We start from the raw sequence: 14,236 nt of genomic DNA, 5'->3' as shown, positions 1-14,236 counted from the left end.
GACAAAATGTTAGTGTTTAGAGGAAGAAAATGATACAGAGCAGAAAAAGTAAGAATTGAAAAGGATTCAAGAGAGAGAAACCAAGGGAAACTAAGTACACGATATGAAACTCTATATGTTGAAAATTAGAGAAAGTTAGCGATTCAGGAGTACAAAACAAGGAAAGGTGTATGAATTAGCAACAGGGAATCTCAAGGCCTTGAGAAATCGGTAGTGTAAAAGGGATTGTGAGTTAACATATTTCCAAAAGATTTAGCTTTTTTCCCCTGAGGATTTCCTGAAACATAAAATGAGGAGATCAAAGAAAATATAATGCGTAAATACAAATAAAATATGAAATGAATACAAAATTGATGTTTAAAATAAAATTAAACTTTCCAGAATGCAGATGAACATACACTCACACACACACACACACAAATACTTTGCATTTTGGCACATACGTAAGTATGCACGCATTAAGTATAGTGTTTGAAGTCTCACTTTTGTCCATAGTGTGTATTCTTCCCAAAATGAAAATTAGCACAAAATGAGTGAATTTACTGTTGAGAAAAAGTTTCAGGAATATTACTTCTCATGTTCAACTTTTTTGTTTGTCTGTCTCTTTTGGGGGGGGGGGAGCCAACCCATGGCATGTGGAGGTTCCCAGGCTAGGGGTTGAATTGGATCTGCAGCTGCCAGCCTATACCACAGACACAGCAACGCCAGATCCTTCACCCACTGAGCAGGGCCAGGGATTGAACACACATCCTCATGGATACTAGTCAGGTTCATTACCACTGAACCACAATGGGAACTCCCTCGTGTTCACCTTTTAAAAATGATCCTGATCCCTTTTGTCATTAGTTAGGCTTTTTTTTATTTGTTGTGATATTTAATAAGGTTTTTTTTAACCAATATGAATATACAATTCTGTATTGCAAAGGCTATGTGGTATAGAATTTCTACAAAACTAAATTAGAACATATTGAACCACTGCTTTTAGTAGTATCACAGGGTAATTTTCTTGTGCTACCCTACTTAGAAAATTTTCATCAACTGATGGATATATAAAAGTGTGTTTTATAAATTTATTTTTTAACTAATGCCTAAATTCAGTTCTTTATAATAAAATTCCATGAAAGGAAAGGAAACAGTCTTCAATGGCAGTAGATCAGATCTAAGTCAAATGTCGTGAATATATTTTGGACAAAACATTCACGTCAGCCACTCTGAAAAGGCTGGTACTTCGGAGGTGTATGAGTAATATAATTTACTTGACTCAAAATTAGTATCTGGGAGTTCCCATTTTGTACAATGGAAAAGAATCTGACTAGTATCCATGAGGACATGGGTTCGATCCCTGGCCTCCTTCAGTGAGTTAGGATCCAGCATTGCCATGAGCTGTAGTGTAGGTCACAGATGTGGCTCAGATCTGGCATTGCTGTGGCTGTGGTGCAGGCTGGCCCCTGCAGCTCTGATTCGATCCCTAGCCTGGGAAATTCCACATGCTGCAAGTGTGGCCCTAAAAAGAAAAAAACAGTAGTATCTGCATAAATTGTAGCAACATAGCAAATCAAAAATCAATAACTTGAGATAATAAATATATCAACTATTGATCTTGCATTGAGTCTTCTACCTTTTTCAGAATAAAAGGAAAACCTCTGCTCATACATGGAGAGGTGCTTAAAAAGTGATGACGAAGAACAGAGTAAAGGCACTCATGTGTCCAAAACTATTTGAGCAGTATTCGTCAGGTAAATTCCCCTATATACATTGATTGATTTATTCCTTCTCCCTTGAAATTAAAAAAATTGTTGAAAAAAATGCCTCCTTGACATTACAAGGAGGATACTATAGTTCTAAGGATTGTATTCTTGTAAGAAAAAAAAAAGGCAGCATTCTAGAGTAATTGCTTCATGCATCTTGCTGGTACTTGCAGGAACATTTAGTCACAGGACACCCAACGTACTTGGCTCCTGCTTCTTTTGACCCACAACTGATAAAAGGAGAGATGCATTAGATCACCGTCCTGGCCAGAGTATATTATCTATCTCCACTGCCACATTATTTGGCGATATAATTAGCTCTTGCCAATGGAATGTGAATAAAAGTTATTGAGGAGGTTATTTCTTGCCTGAAACAGGAATCCCCTGTGACTTTCTCATGATCTCTTCTCTTTCTGCAGTAAAAGTGAAAAAAAAAGAGAAGAGTTATTACTTCATGACTTTTGTTGAATTTATTCAATTTCCCCAGTTTTTATTGTGATGAAATATACACAACAAGATTTACTATCTTCACCATTTTTCATGTGTAGAGCTTGGTTGTATTCAGCACATTCCTATTGCGCAAACATCATCAACAACCATTTCCAGAACTCTTTTTACCTTGCAACCCTGAAACTCTGTACCCATTAAATAATAAACTTCCCACGGTTCCCTCTCCCCACCTCCTGCAAACAGTCACTCTCCTTTCTTTTTTCTTTTTCTTTCCTTTTAAAAGACATGTCTCCATTTTCCCCATGCTCCAGTTTCTGGTAGCCACCATTCTACTCTGTTTCTATGGGTTTGACTTTTTCTTTCTTTCTCATTTTTTGTGTAAGAGTCCACATATAAATCAGATCCTGCAATATTTGTCTTTATATGTCTGGCTTATTTCCGTGAGCAAAATGTCTTCCATGTTCATCTACCTTGTCACAAAAGCTAGGATTTTATTCCTTCTTTTTCTTTTCTTTTGGTCATTTTGCCATTTCTTGGGCCGCTCCCACGGCATATGGAGGTTCCCAGGCTAGGGGTCGAATCGAGCTGTAGCCACCGGCCTACACCAGAGCCACAGCAACGCGGGACCCGAGCCGCGTCTGCAACCTACACCACAGCTCATGGCTATGCCGGATCCTCAACCCACTGAGCAAGGCCAGGGATCGAACCCGCTACCTCATGGTTCCTAGTCGGATTCGTTAACCACTGCGCCATGACGGGAACTCCGGATTTTATTCCTTCTTAAGGCTGAATAATATATCATTGTATACCTATCCACATTTTCTTTGTACATTCATCTGTTGTACACTTAGGTTTTGCAGTATCTTGGTTATTGTGCATAATGCAGCAGTGAACATAAGAGTGCAAATATTACTTTGAGATTCTGATTTTAATTCCTTTAAGTGCATATACAGAAAAGGGATTGGTGGATCATATGATAGGGGGTTGTTGTTTTGTTTGTTTTTTGCTTTTTAGGCCTGTACCCATGGCATATGGAAGTTCCCAGGATAGGGATCCAATTAAAACTGCAGCTTCTGGCTTATGTCACAACCACAACAATGCCAGATCCAAGCTGCGTCTGTGACCTACAACAGAGCTCGTGCAAAGCCTGAACCCATTGAGCGAGGCCAGGGGTCAAACCCACATCCTCATGGATGCTAGTTGGGCTCCTTACCACTGAGCCATGATGAGAAGTCCTGATACCTGACTTTTAATTTTTGAGGTACTTCCATACTGTTTTCCACAAGAACTGTACCACTTTACCTTCCCTCTAGCACACAAGGTTTCCTCACCCACATTTGTTCCTTACCCACATTTGTTATTGTTTGTCTTTGTGATGATAGCCATTACAGCAGGTGTGAGGTGATCTCTTATTGTGCTTCATTATCTGGATGATCAAGGATGTTGAGTACCATTTCATATATTCCTTGCACATTTCATATCTTTCTTGGAGAAATGTTTATTCAGGGACTTTGTCCAATTTAAGTATCAAGTGTTTTTTTGTTTGGTTGGTTTTTGTTTATTGTTTTCCCTTTTGGATGTTTGGTTTGCTATGGAGTTGTTTGAGCTCTTTATATGTATTCACTATACTAATCCCTTATCGGATATGAGTTGCAATTTTGTATCCCAGTTTCTCAGATGCCTTTTCATTGTGCTGATTGTTTCCTTTGATGTACAGAAACTTTTTAGTTTGATGTAATCCCATTACGTATTTTTGCTTTTGGTGTCAAATTCAAAAAATTACCACCAAGACCAATGTCAAAGAGCTTTTCCTCTGTCTTTTCTAGTGGTTTTGTGATGCCAAATCTTATTTTTTAGTCTTTAATCCATTTGGGGTTGATTTGTAAGATAGATTTCCAATGTCGTTTTTCTGCATGTGGTTATCCCATTTCCCCGATGCTGTTTATTGAAGAGCCCCTTGTGTATTTTCACATCTTTATCAAAAAAAATTTAACTTCTTTATGGGTTTATTTCTGGGTTCTAGGTTATGCGCTGTTGGTCTACGCTTTTGTTTATATGCCAGTATCATACAGTTTTGATTACTATAGTTTTAGAATGTAGTGTTAAATCAGGAAGCATGATGTTTCCTGCTTTATTCTTCTTTCTTGAGATTGCTTTGACTATTCAAGGTCCTTTGTGGTTCCATACAAATGTTAAGACTATGATTTCTCTTTATGTAAAAAATCCCATTGGAATTAAGATAGATACTCCCTTGAATCTGTAGATTACTTTAGGTTATATGGACATTTTAACAAATTAATTCTTCCAACCCATGAATATGGGATATATATTTTATGTGTGTCTTTTTCAAATACTTTCATCAGTGTCATTATAGCCTTTAGTGTACAGATATTTCACATTCTTGGTTCATTTTATTCCTAAGTATTTTATTCTATTTGAGGCTATTTTAAGTGGCAGTGCTTTCTTAATTTCTCTTTTAGATAGTTTGTCATTAGGATACAGAAATGCCACTTATTTTATATGCTGATTTTGTTTCCTATAACTACTGAATTATTTATTTTTTAGCTCTAACAATGTTCTTATGAAAGCCCCATGGATTTCTACATATACTTTTATGTCATCTGAAAACAGACACAATTTTAAGCCTTCCTTTTTGATGGGATACCTTTCATTTTTTTTATTACCTTAATGCCCTGGCTAGGATTTTGAGTACAAACATACCTTGGCGATATTGCAGCTGCAGTTCCAGACCACCATAATATAGGAAATATTCAATAACATATGTCACATGAATGTTTGGTTCCCTAGTGCACATAAAAGTTATGTTTCCACTATTCTACTGTCTAGTAAGTGCACAATAGAATTATGTCTAAAAATGTGCATATCTCAATTAAAAAATACTTTACTGCTGAAAAGTGCTAACCATCATCTGACAAGGCAGGGTTGCCACAGATGTTCGGTTTGTACAAAATGTGATATCTGCAAAACACAGTAGGATGAAATGCAGTAAAAAGAGGTATACCTGAACTATGTTGAGTGGAAGTTGCAGGAGTGGACACACATCCTTTCTGATCTTGAGGAAAGCCTTTCAGCTTTTCTCTATTGAGATGCTAGCTGCGCTTGTTTGTATGACCAATATTATATTTATATTAGCCTATTGAGGTACATTCCTTCTTCATTGAATTTGCTGAGTTTTTTTACTATACAATATGTATTTTTACACTAAATCCATATTTGCAAATATTCTCAACTCCATCATCCATCGGAAGAATGCAAATTAAACATGTGATAATGCTATGCATTCTCTAGAATATCTAAAATCAGATGCTGATAAGGCCAAGTTTTGGTGAACATGTGGAGTAACTGGAATTTTCATATCCTGCCAAGAGTGTACATCACTGTGAACATTTAGGAAATAAATTTGACAGATATTAAAATGGGCTGGTATGTTTTTAAGCCCTAACTGTTTGCCTCTATAGAGAGAAATTAGCGTGCTAACAAATTGACCCTCCTCGTAGAAGGTAACCATAAACTTTGGATGAAATATACGAAGCAACTACTTGAAGCCCTGGAGAGTGAACAAACGCAGACCAAATTTGTTGGCGAGTCAAACCGTGAAGCAAGTGACCAGCATAAATCAGGCTTCCTAATTGTTGTGTGCTTACCCTGAGGGCACCCAGTTAGCAATGCTGCATATAGTCTAATAGAAAGTCTCTTATTTTTGTATCTAGGGACCAGAGAAAGAACTAAGAACACAGGAGAATGAAAGAGGAATGCAGGAGAGGAGAACCAAAAAAGAGAACCCCAGAGCGACATACGAACTTGTCCTAAATCCCTTTGAATTTCAGCCATGAGCTTATGGGGATGACTTATAATAAAACCCAAACTGAGACCCAATTGTCAACCACCACAGGCATTGTAGTGCTTGCAGTTTGAGTTTAAACAAGTTAAGTGTCCGCTAAAGCAAATAATTCCATACTGTTTAAGAATATACAAAAGATTTCATGGAGTTCCCGTAGTGGCTCAGTTAACGAATCTGACTAGGAACCATGAGGTTGCAGATTCAATCCCTGGCCTCACTCAGTGGGTTAAGGATCCTTCGTTGCCATAAACTGTGGTGTAGGTTGCAGACGAGGCTCAGATCCCGCATTGCTGTGGCTCTGGCGTAGGCCAGCAGCTGTAGCTCCAATTGGACCCCTAGCCTGGGAACTCCATATGCCGTGGGTGCTGTGCTAGAAAAGATGAAAAGATCAAAAAAAAAAAAAAAAAGAGAATATATAAACGATTTCAGAGTTTCTGTGACATATAACATTCAAATAGTCCAGGTTACAGTCCAATATTATGTGATAAATGAAGCACCAGTAAAGCACCTTGACTGAGAAGGAATGTCTGCATATATTGCAAATATAAGACTAGTCAAAGAGCAATATTTTGGGATAATTCAATAGCGAATAAAAGTGGAAACCTACCGTTGTAAAGATAAGATTCAGATTTGACAGAAGAGCATGTAAAATATGCAGATGTTGGAGTTGAGAACTATAATCTTTGCAAGTGAAGGGAAAGGCACAAGTAACAGATGAAACCATGTTTCGGTATACAAGGAAATGCAATCATGGGACTTACCCTTTTCTTCTTCACGTTTATTCATAACTAAAAGAAAGAAAGAAACAGTTCATTGAAAGGGAGGGCACAGTGTCAGAAAGGAGAAGGTCAAATCTTTCAAACACTTCCAAAGTTGTTTCTGAGAACTGTCTTCTGAGAATTAAAACTGCCAAGTTCAAAGACCACCTCACTTCAAAGGAAATGAGATTTCACTTTCGTATCCTTCCTAATGGCAAGGAGGCTAAGCTGCACATCGCAGAATGCAAGGCAGTAGAATTGGCACTCCCTCTGGTTTAAAGGATATGGAATGTGCCAATCACTGGTGTGTACTGGGTCTCAAACCTTTTCCAGAATAAAGGAAAAGACACACTCGTACACAAAAAGAGGTACTTCAAAAGAGAGAGAGAAAGCATAGATTGACTAAAGCCACCATTGTACAATACTCTGTGTGCAGATGGACTTATATACAGCTTCAAACAAACATTAAATCCAAATATACTTAAAATGTATTCTCTTGAAATAAAAATTATCGTTTAAAAATAACATTACTTGGAATAAACACAGACACCCAGGAGAAAGACAAGACAAAGAAAAGCATACAGATTAAGCGATTTAGAACGTTAAGCCCGCGAGAAATCAGTCATATGAATGAGGTTTGAGTAACGAGATTTTAGAATACTTACCATTTCTTTCCTGAGGTACTTTAGAGAAATAAAATGGAAAGTTTAAGGTCAATGTCATAGAAATGAAACATCAAGAAAAACGTTTTCACAAAATTCATCTTTTAAATTAATAACTAACTCAACACACACACACACACACACACACACACACACATATGCACACACGACTCAATGTGGTTGAGAGCTCATTTTGTTAGGGGACTATTCTCCCAAAGGGAAATAGGATAAAAAGATAAATGTATTGTCTTAATTGAGAAAAATGACTACAATAACAGTTCTGAAGTTTAACTTTAAAATATGTTCCTTACCTTTTTAGACATTTAGGGTGAATATTATTTTTATTAGCTCCAATAAGTTCTTCGGCAGTTACTAACTAGGTGGAGTCAACTTCATTATTGTAAAACGTTAAACGTACTAAGAAGACATGAACAATGAAATAACATCATGAAGCACTGTGTTACAGAAAACGCAGGGTTCATTTCCTGGATAATTCAATTCACACTTTTGTCAGCTGATGAATATATAGACCCCTGTAATGTGACTTCTTATGGTTAGCAAAAAACCTAAGTGACTCATGTCTTAACAAAACCACATGGAAAAAGGATTTAATTACTACATGATAGTGGAATTGGTTTTAAAACAAACAACTGAGCACACATAAATGTCACACTTCAGAAGCTTGAAAATGGCAAAACTTTGAAATATATCATTAGTAAGCTTTAGACACAAAAGTAATGCCTGCCTGTATTGTATCGAGAAGAGAAATCATGGAAGAACTAATGCAGGACATTGAATGACAAATGCAGAAGGCAAACTTCTAATACTCACTTTAGTACCCCTCCTCTGTACAAAAATCCTAACAAAATCAGGGCACATCACTGGAGACATTAAAAAAATGAAACAAACCCTAGTGTTTACAGAGAAGAAAATGTATGCACTGACAAAGAAGAGCCGGAAAGGGATGGAATTTGGAAGAAGGGATGGGGAAAATTAATATGGTGTAGACCATAGCCAAAACACTGGGGAGGGGAGAGGGGAAGGGTGAGCCAATGGGTGGCATTCACATAGAAAGACAGGAAATGTTAGCATTCCTTTAAAAGGTTGTGGGCCAAAGGCTGTCAGAAAAATTTACCAATTCTCCCCCCAAAATATGAGAAATAAAATGAAAACATCCATGTTAACACTTGTTAATATCAAAAGAAACAAAGAAAAAGGTAGTTCAATTTTATTGAATGTTTTGCATTTATAATAAATTTGCTAATGGTCAGATACAAACCCTAAATAGGAACACAATTATAAACCATGCAGATATACACACACACACACACACATGCTCACACATCCACATTGTTCAAACCTTACTCCTGTTCAAGGCTCTTATCCAGAAATGGAGAGGAGCATTAACTGAGAAATTTATTGTATTTGTAGAGATATTTAGACTCTTAGTCCTAGAGTTTACTTTTAAAAATTTCTCAACTGACTTGTCATTAGTTTGGTTGTCATTTTCAGTTTGTACGATCCAAAAAGCTCTTTGGCTGCTGGTACACATGATCGGGGTTTGGGGAAGCCGTGGTCAGTAAACTGGACACAAACACTGAATCAGAAGATTAGAGACCATGTCTAGAGGTTACTCTTGGTTATGTACTGGATGTCTCTGTTCACATTTATATCAACTGAGGAATACTTGATCTTGTTTTTGTATTTCAACCCAAGCCTAAATGAAGATGTCCGAAATTAAATCTCATGAAAAGGAGGGAAATAAAACATTCGATGCCACCAACGCGTGTTTAAATAGCAGGACAGGAATTTTCTTGGACAGACACATTACACACCATCCACACTGAAAATGACAGCGCTTCAGAGGGATGTGATGACTAGCATTACTGTACAGGAAGAAAATGCCTGCAGATATTGCAGCAGCAGCACAAATCACAGAAATACCAATGCGGGAAAGTGAATAACAAAGGAACGTGCAGTATACCTTGAGAAGACAAAGAGCTGAGAAAGGAGTCATGTAAGAATGTTAGGATATGGTTTTTGAAAAAGATGGTGATGAGTGTTCCTATTGAGGCACAGCGGAAAGGAACCCATCTAGTGTTCATCAGGATATAGGTTTGATCCCTGGCCTTGCTCTCTGGGATAAGAATCCGGCATTAGGGTGAGCTGTGGTAATATTAACATTAATAATATGTAAATAAATAAATTTATAATAAATAAATAAAAACAGAAAAAAGAAAAGATGGAGATTTTGACTAATGACCAAAATACTGTATCAGATGGAACCATGGCTAGGGACACAGGAATACACATTAACGGGATTTGCTTGTTTTCTGTTCACATTTACTCATAAAAGTCAAAGGAGCAAATAAGTTCATGGCCAAGCAAGGAAAAATAACAGAATACACACAGCTTTGAAGGGTCAGTGAATTGGCCAACTTCACTCAGCCCACTGGACATGCTATCTGATTTCTGTGGGTTTGGGAACATCTCATTGGCATAAATGTGGGCCCTAGAAATGGGCATATGATGGAAGTCCTAACTGGGCATGTGTCCTGGAAGAGAAACAGAATGGAACCCTCTGCCTTTCAACATAATGTCTTTATCTCTATGTGTGCCTATAACTTGTATCTGGAAAGCAGAAAAAAAATGGTAATTTTTATGGGAAAGAATGATCTAGAATGGGAAAAGGAAGAATTGAAACGGACTTTAGATGGGGAGATGAGATGGCAAGAACTTTCCATCAGGAAGTTTATAATTAAATTTGTAGACATAAAGGTACACATTCAAGGGAAGGGAAATACCAGCAAAAGCACAGAAATTAAGAATCTGGGAATGTTAAGACATCAAGGAGTCTGTCATGTTAAAGAGGTTGGTGAATAATGATTTTTAGAGTACATACCATTTCTTTCTTGAATTTCTAAAAAGAAATAAAAATAAAATGGGAAGTTTAAGGTCAATATGGAAATGGAACACCAGAACAAAATTTACTGCAAAATTCATGTCTAAATTTATAACTATCTGAATGCCAGAACACACACAGACACACAGAGACACACAGACATAGACACACACACACACACACACACACACAGTGGATAAGAGCTCATTTTGTTAAAAAAAATATAAGACAAGATACCATCAAACTCCTCGAAGAGAACATAGGCAAAACATTCTCTGACATCAGTCTTACAAATGTTTTCTCAGGTCAGTGTCCCAAAGCAACAGAAATAAAAGCAAAAATTACCAGTGGACCTAATCAAACTGACAGGCTTTTGCACAGCAAAGGAAACAAAAAGACAACTTACAGAATGGGAGAAAATAGTTTCAAATGATGCAACTGATAAGGGCTTCATCTCTAAAATATACGTGCAACTTATACAACTCAACAGCCAAAAAAGCCAACAACCCAGTGGAAAAATGGGCCAAAGACCTGACTAGACATTTCTCCAAGGAAGATGTACAGATGGCCAACAAGCATATGAAAAAATGCTCAACATCCCTGATTATTAGAGAAATGCAAATCAAAACTACCATGAGATACCACCTCACACCAGTCAGAATGGCCATCATTAAAAAGTTCACAGAGAGTTCCCGTCGTGGCACAGTGGTTAACGAATCCTAGGAACCATGAGGTTGCAGGTTCGGTCCCTGCCCTTGCTCAGCGGGTTAATGATCCGGCGTTGCCCTGAGCTGAGGTGTAGGTTGCAGACGCAGCTCGGATCCTGCGTTGCTGTGGCTCTGGTGTAGGCCGGCGGCTACAGCTCCAATTCGACCCCTAGCCTGGGAACCTCCATATGCTGCAGGAGTGGCCCAAGCAATGGCAAAAAAAAAAAAAAAAAAAAAAAAAAGTCCACAAATTACAAGTGCTGGAGGGGGTGTGGAGAAAAGGGAACCCTCCTGTACTCTTGCTGGGAATGTGAGCTGATACAACCACTATGGAGAACAGTATGGAGGTACCTTAGAAAACTATACATAGGACTACCAGATAACCCAGCAACCCCACTCTTGGGCATATATCCGGGCAAAACTTTCCTTCAAAAAGACACATGCACCTGCATGTTCATTGCAGCTCTATTCACAATAGCCAAGACATGGAAACAACCCAAATGTCCATTGACAGATGATTGGATTAGGAAGATGTGGTGTGTATATATACACAATGGAATACTACTCAACCATAAAAAGAACGAAATAGTGCCATTTGCAGCAACATGGATGGAACTAAAGACTCTCATACTGAGTGAAGTTATGTCAGAAAGAGAAAGACAAAAACCGTATTATATCACTTATATCTGGAATCTAATATATGGCACGAATGAACGTTTCCACAGAAAAGAAAATCATGGACTTGCAGGATAGACTTGTGGTTGCCAAGTGGGAGGGGGAGGGAGTGGGATGGACTGGGAGCTTGGGGTTAATAGATAGAGACATTGCCTTCGGAATGGATTAGCAATGAGATCCTGCTGTGTAGCACTGGGAACTCAGTCTAGTCACTTATGATGGAGCATGATGATGTGAGAAAAAAGAATGTATACATGTATGTGTAATGGGTCACCATGCTGTACAGTAGAAAAAAAAATAAAAGGTAAAAACTAAAAAAAAAAAAAAAAGATCGTACTCCCAAAAGATTATAGGGGTAAAATATAAAAATATTCCCTTATTGGGGAAAAGTCTTAAAATAATAGCTCCAAGGTTACTTTAAAAAAAAAATTCTTTCCTATTTTGGCAATGGTAGTTCCATAATTATTCCATTTATTAGTTCTAATAAGTTCCTTGGCTGTTACTTAATGGTCGAGGTCGACTTCATTATTTTTTTAAAACCCAAAATTTCTTAAGCCGTTACAGCAATTAACATCTTGAAACAGTGCTGTAGAGAAAATGCAGGGTTTGTTTCCTGGATGAATCTATTCACATTTTGTTAAATGATGAATGCCTAAAATCCTACAATGCAAATTTCTATCTTAAGCCAAGCCTAAGTGGAGCAGGTCTTGTTGAAATCATATGACAAGAAGGTATTACAGTCCTAAAAGCCTGGGAGAGTGTTTGTAAATCAAACAAGTCAGCCCACATTGAAGAAAACTCACACCTCAGAAGGTTGGAAATGTATTATTACTCACATTTAATGGACACAAAAACTAAGTCTGCCTAGATGGACCAAAAGAGAAATCACAGAAGTGCTAATAGTGAGGAGTTTCCACTGCGGCACAGTGCGATCAGTGGCATCTCTAGAGTGCTGAGATATGAGGTTCATTCCTGGGCCAGGCACAGGGGGTTAAGGATCTGGCCTTGCCACCACTGTGGTGTAGGTTGCAATGGCAGCTTGGAGCTGATCTCTGCACCAGGAACTCCATATACCATGGGGTGGAGAAAAAAGAAAAAAAAAAAAAAAGAAGTACAAATGGTGGAAATTGAATAACCATGCTGGGTTCACAGTGAAATACCTTATGAGACATATCATTTTCCTTTTCACACCAATCACTCAATGGAAGGAAGAAAACTCCAATTCATTCCAGGTAATAAGAGGACCATGTTAGGACGGGAGGAGGTCAAAACACTTCCTTTGCTTTCTCTTGAGTTCAAACTGACTGACTGTTATGAGAATTTAAAACATAAGCACCATTTTTTCATGTGTTTGTTGGCCATCTGTATATCTTCTTTGGAGAAATGTCTATTCAGGTCTTTTGCCCATTTTTCCATTGATTGACTGGTTTTTTTGCTATTGGGTTGTATAAGTTGCTTATATATTCTAGAGATTAAGCCCTTGTCATTTGCATCATTTGAAACTATTTTCTCCCATTCTGTAAGTTGTCTTTTTGTTTTCTTTTTGGTTTCCTTTGCTGTGCAAAAGCTTTTCAGTTTGATGAGGTCCCATGGGTTTATTTTTGCCCTAGTTTCTATTGCTTTGGGAGACTGACCTGAGAAAATATTCATAATGTTGATGTCAGAGTGTATTTTGCCTATGTTTTCTTCTAGGAGTTTGATGGTGTCCTGTCGTATATTTAAGTCTTTCATCCATTTGGAGTTTTTTTTGTGCATGGTGTGAGGGTGTGTTCTAGTTTCATTGCTTTGCATGTTGCTGAAAAAATGCTCAACATCGCTGATTATAAGAGAAATGCAAATCAAAACTACCATGAGATACCACCTCACACCAGTCAGAATGGCCATCATTAATAAATCCACAAATAACAAATGCTGGAGGAGCTGTGGAGAAAAGGGAACCCTCCTGCACTGTTGGTGGGAATGTCAACTGGTACAGCCACTATGGAGAACAGTTTGGAGATACCTTAGAAATCTATACATAGAACTTCCATATGACCCCGCAACCCCACTCTTGGGCATCTATCCGGACAAAACTCTACTTAAAAGAGACACGTGCACCCGCATGTTCATTGCAGCACTATTCACAATAGCCAAGACATGGAAACAACCCAAATGTCCATCGACAGATGATTGGATTCAGAAGATGTGGTATATATACACAATGGAATACTACTCAGCCATAAAAAAGAATGACATAATGCCATTTGCAGCAACATGGATGGAACTAGAGAATCTCATCCTGAGTGAAATGAGCCAGAAAGACAAAGGCAAATACCATATGATATCACTTATAACTGGAATCTAATATCCAGCAAAATGAACATCTCCTCAGAAAGAAATCATGGGACTTGGAGAAGAGACTTGTGGCTGCCTGATGGGAGGGGGAGGGAGTGGGAGGGATGGGGAGTTTGGGCTTATCAGACAACAACTTCG

General features: G+C 37.9%; 1 long non-coding RNA gene across 2 annotated transcripts; it reads right to left on the bottom strand.

Moving 5' to 3' along the window:
- Positions 1–256: 256 nt before the first annotated feature.
- Positions 257–8,807, bottom strand: LOC110258156. 2 transcript variants are annotated; one of them, XR_002340997.1, is made up of 3 exons: positions 7,484–8,807; positions 6,822–6,848; positions 257–277 (listed from the first exon to the last, which is right to left on the bottom strand). It is a non-coding gene; the product is annotated as an uncharacterized LOC110258156 (long non-coding RNA). The 2 variants fall into 2 exon arrangements; XR_002340996.1 differs by lacking the exon at positions 257–277 and adding an exon at positions 1,823–2,161.
- Positions 8,808–14,236: the final 5,429 nt, after the last annotated feature.

Source organism: Sus scrofa, unplaced genomic scaffold, assembly GCF_000003025.6.
Source record: "Sus scrofa isolate TJ Tabasco breed Duroc unplaced genomic scaffold, Sscrofa11.1 Contig1422, whole genome shotgun sequence".
NCBI lineage: Eukaryota > Metazoa > Chordata > Mammalia > Artiodactyla > Suidae > Sus > Sus scrofa.
Note: the sequence above shows the minus strand (reverse complement) of the source record. Positions and strands in the feature narration are given on the sequence as shown.